This window comes from Suricata suricatta, chromosome 5 (assembly GCF_006229205.1).
Source record: "Suricata suricatta isolate VVHF042 chromosome 5, meerkat_22Aug2017_6uvM2_HiC, whole genome shotgun sequence".
Lineage (NCBI taxonomy): Eukaryota > Metazoa > Chordata > Mammalia > Carnivora > Herpestidae > Suricata > Suricata suricatta.
Genome location: NC_043704.1, coordinates 46,084,034 through 46,088,802, shown reverse-complemented (window position 1 = coordinate 46,088,802; position 4,769 = coordinate 46,084,034). Strand labels below are relative to the sequence as shown.

At 35.1% G+C, this 4,769-nt stretch overlaps 1 pseudogene; it reads left to right on the top strand.

Moving 5' to 3' along the window:
- The first annotated feature begins 3,267 nt into the window (after window positions 1-3,267).
- LOC115292627 lies at window positions 3,268-4,197 on the top strand (annotated as a pseudogene).
- Window positions 4,198-4,769: the final 572 nt, after the last annotated feature.

Genomic DNA, 4,769 nt, shown 5'->3' with positions numbered 1-4,769 from the left:
TAGAAAGCTTAACACTGAGAGGACCACAATAATTGTTTTAACAGATATTGGTAAGAGAGAATGATTTTTGTAATACTCATTATTTTTTGTAGGAAGTTAAAATACTGTTAAGTTTATAAAAGTTTTGAATTGGTTTATACAATACCCAAATAGCCAGTTGGAAATGGAAAACAAATAATGAATAACCTGTATATTTTATGAGTGTGAGTAAAATCTGGGTAAGCAAAATAGCTCTAAGACTGAAGTGTACTTTTTAATAATTTAATTATCTGATTAGCAAAATTATAATGACTCTGTAGTATATTTCTGGTGAACTAGAATGTTAAACAATTTAAAAGAGGGTGTAAGGATTTAGGTTATAGTATTTCCTCTGTAAGAAATCTTTCTGATGATTCTGTTCTAAATATTTATTCCATTTAATTAACCACATCCTATGATTAAACTTTAAGGTTAAATCACTTACATAGTACCCTATGTGTCCTTTCATCCACCTCTACAATAACTTGAGTATGAAAATGTTCCTCCAGTGTTATTTCCACTTTCTGACTTAATAAAGCCCCACAGATTGGATTTAAGATTTTTCAATTATTGATTGATTTGAGATTTCATGGAAGGAAACCCACTCTAAATAAATATGCATTTAACAATTACAATTATTGGCATTGGGTATTTATATTGCTTGCACTAGGTTTCCATTTTGGCCTCAATTTTATTTTGTAAAAAAAAAATTGGTGGAGAAGAAAGGGCTCTCAAGTAAATGGGAATAGCTAGAGAAAGTCAGTTCTAATCACAGTAAAAACAAAGATAAAGCAACTTTAAATATGGAAAGAACTTTCAACAATGATAGTATATTTGTGAACCATATAAAGTTTCTTGCATAAAATTAAAATGACAGTCTGTATTTCATATACATTTTCCATGGGATAAAAAGTTGGAATTTTTAATAAAAGAAAAAGAAAGTATTCCCAGTGTTGACAACATTTAACAAAAAGAAGGATTAAGACAAATATTTACCCCCAATCTCTGAACTTCTTCCCCATTGCATCTTCAACCTGTCTCTAATACTTCCTCTCTCCCTCTTTACTGCCTGGCCTTTCCTATACCTATCCACCTAGGAATATACTATGGATGCTCATGGTGACCAGCAGACAAATGCCATCTGCTCTCCACATTCCTTGGAGTATTCATTTCATTCTCCTCACTTTTGTGCCATCTGTTTCCAATTCACTACTCATTACTCTGACTTCAATTATTTCTCAAAATACAACCTGCTCTCACTAAAGCCACTACTAATCTCTTAATTCCCACACTTAATTATTACTGATTACTCCTTATCCTACCAGAGCACTTCACTTTTGGCACTGTACTTCACCGTCTTTAATTCCACAACTTTCCAATTCCTTTATGTTTCCAATATCACTCTGTTCAGTATCCTTTTCTGGTCTTTCCTTTTCTCCTGTTGTATAAACGAGAGCTCTTAGTTGCAAGAGGAAATGAGTTAACTGAATGGAAATTGGCTTTAACATAGAAATTCCAGAGAAATTGGAGAAATTCACTGGAGAAATGGACACGAACATAAAGAAAGAAAGACAGACATATTGTCAACAGCCAAAATTACATCCCTCTTCTATCTACCTCAGAAAGAGCTGCTGTCCTTGCTGCTGAATGTGGAATGCACTAGCTCACACTGATAATGTCATTGATGTGGGTATAGGATACATTTTCTGAGGTCTTGATATTGCTCCCTTGATTGATTTAACAATGAAAATTCCTTTTTTCACCCTGACCTTTGGTCTCCTTCTCTCTATATTCCAAACCCGGGGCAGGTGTTTCACTGGCCAAACCTACATCAAGTCCCCTTATTCTGTGAGCAAGGGAGTGGGAAAGTTAGTTTCTAGGACTTTTGGCTTCTAGGCTGGATGACAGCTTTGTCTGCCACCAAGACTCATGTGGTAGAATAGAGGATCAAACTACTTATCTAATAAATTTTATACATCAATTTCATAATCTATTTAATAAAACTTCCTGAAGTCTTTCTATGTCCTCCTTGTTTTTACTTTATGCACACTCTCTAATGGATGGGTCATACCATAGAACTCCCAAGTCATTATTTCTATTAAGATCTTATAGAACAATACTGCTGAGTACATATCACCTGAATGTTCCCAGAATTCTCCTTGCAAAAATTGGCCAGTACACTTGAGTTCTTAATCTCAGTTTTTGATGACCATCTATCCAGGCTCCAAGTGTCTTCTTCCTTCACTGACCCCTCACATGTAATAGGTTGCCAAGTCCTAGTGACTATACAGTCTGGCTTATTTCGATCTATCTCTTTGTCCCACTTATCACTCCCAGTGTCATATCACACATGGACTAAGAACTTCACAGGCTGTTTAATCAACTGGGGAGCATTTATATAATGCATATTGTTACAACCAATTCATGACCTACCAAATCAATCTCTACAGTAATATCTCAGAATCTGTATTTTGTAAAAAACAAAAAACAAAACTACCTTAGACAATTCGACAATTCTGATGTATGATTTGGTTTGGGAATCACTGAACATTAGTGACAGCTTACTGATTAGTGTCCTTAACTTTAGTTTCTCCTCCCTTCAGACTATTTCCTACTCTCAAACATTTAATTAAAAAAATATCTGGTGATGTCATTCCCTGTCTTAAAAGTTTTCAGTCCATGCCTATTGTTTGAAGAATAATATTGAAGATGTTTCATATGGCATTCAACTCTGTATAATTCAGGTCCTTCTATCAGATTTACTTTTGATGCTGCATCAATGTCCTACACATTGTCCTACAGAATTTCACTACCTCATTCAGTTGTTATCCCATGAGTTTGCTTATGTTCCAAATGTTTTTCTTGTCTTCTAAATATGTTTATTCTGTATATATTTGAACTGAAATAATTGCATTTTTTCTATCATAACAATTCCCCCAAATAGTTTCCAGATAGGTGTAAATAAAATTAAAGGGTCTTCAAGGTAGTGTATGATTTTATTTCAGTTACTCTCACCAAATTTTCTTTTATAAATCTTAACAAATGTTATTTTTATATTTATTGTATTTCATTTCAGATGTCATCTGTTAAGAATATGGAAGAGGGATGCAAAACTTGAGAGACTATTGAATGCTGAGAATGAACTGGGGGTTGAGGGGGAAGGGGGAGGGGGGAAAAGAGGTGGTGGTTATGGTGGAGGGCACTTAAGAGGAAGAGCACTGTAAAATATTATGGAGAAAAAAAAAGAATATGGAAAACAAAAATGTAACAGAGCTATAAGAGTTTGTTCTCATGTGACTTACATATCAACTAGAGTGGCAAATTTCCTTGTTCCTGATATTCCTGGTTATATATCTCATCACCATTGTGGGGAACCTTGGTCTGATTGCTCTCATATGCAATGAGCCTCAGCTTCATATCCCCATGTACTTATTTCTTGGGAATCTGGCATTTGTGGATGCTTGGCTATCATCCACAGGGACCCCCAACATGCTGGTCAACTTCTTTGCCAAGGGCAATATGATCTCTCTCTCTGAATGCATAATACAATTTTTTTCTTTTGTAAGCAGTGCAACCACAGAATGTTTTCTGCTGTCAGGAATGGCTTATGATCGCTATGTGGCCATATGCAAGCCTTTACTTTATCCAGTAATTATGACCAATATACTATCCTTGCAGCTATTAGTTGCATCATTTGTAGGCAGCCTTCTTCATACCATAATGCACACAGGCTTTTTATTCAGATTAACCTTCTGTAATTCTAACAAAATACATCACTTTTACTGTGACATTATGCCGTTATTTAAAATTTCTTGTACTGATCCTTCTATTAATATTCTGATAGTATTTATTTTTTCTGGATCAATTCAGATATTCACCATACTGATTGTTCTTGTCTCGTACACATCAGTTCTCTTTACAGTCTTAAAAAGGAGGTCTCTAGAAGGCATAAGAAAAGCCTTTTCCACCTGTGGAACTCATCTCTTATCTGTCTCTTTGTGCTATGGTCCTCTTCTCTTCATGTATGTGCGCCCTGGATCTGCACAAGCAGATGACCAAGGTATGATGGACTCACTATTTTACACTGTCATAATTCCTTTCTTGAATCCAATTATCTATAGCTTGAAAAATAAGAAAGTCATAGATTCACTGAGAAAAATGTTAAAGAGAAATGCTTAGAGCCATACTAACATCTATTCTCCTTTCATTAAAATGACAAGATTGTACAGATTAGATATTGTTATGTATTGATCAGTCTTCCAAAAATTTTTTTGCAGGTATAATTGCCCTAATATTTTATTTACTTATTTTTAAATGTTTACTTATTTAATTTGAGAGAGAGTGTGCATGCCCGCACAAGGGCAGGAGAGGGGTAGAGAGGAGGGAGAGAGAGGCTCAACCAGGATCATGCTGTCAGTGCAGAGTCCAATATGGGGCTTGCTTGATCTCACAAACCATGAGATCATGACCTGAGCCAAAACCAAGGGTCAGACGCTTAACCAACTGAGGCACCCCAGCACCCCATTTGCCCTATTGTTTTAATGACTTACGGTGGGAGAGCCTAATAACATCCTTAAAATATTTGTATTTGCTATTCAAAATACACAAGGAATTTTAATCAGGCATTCATGTCATACTTAAATAATTAAAGTAGAAAACAAAAATCAAAAATTTCACAGGCTTGTACATTCTTCAGTGTGACTTTATAAATGCATTAAGTACTAAAATAGCATAGTGCCTCTGAACAGAAC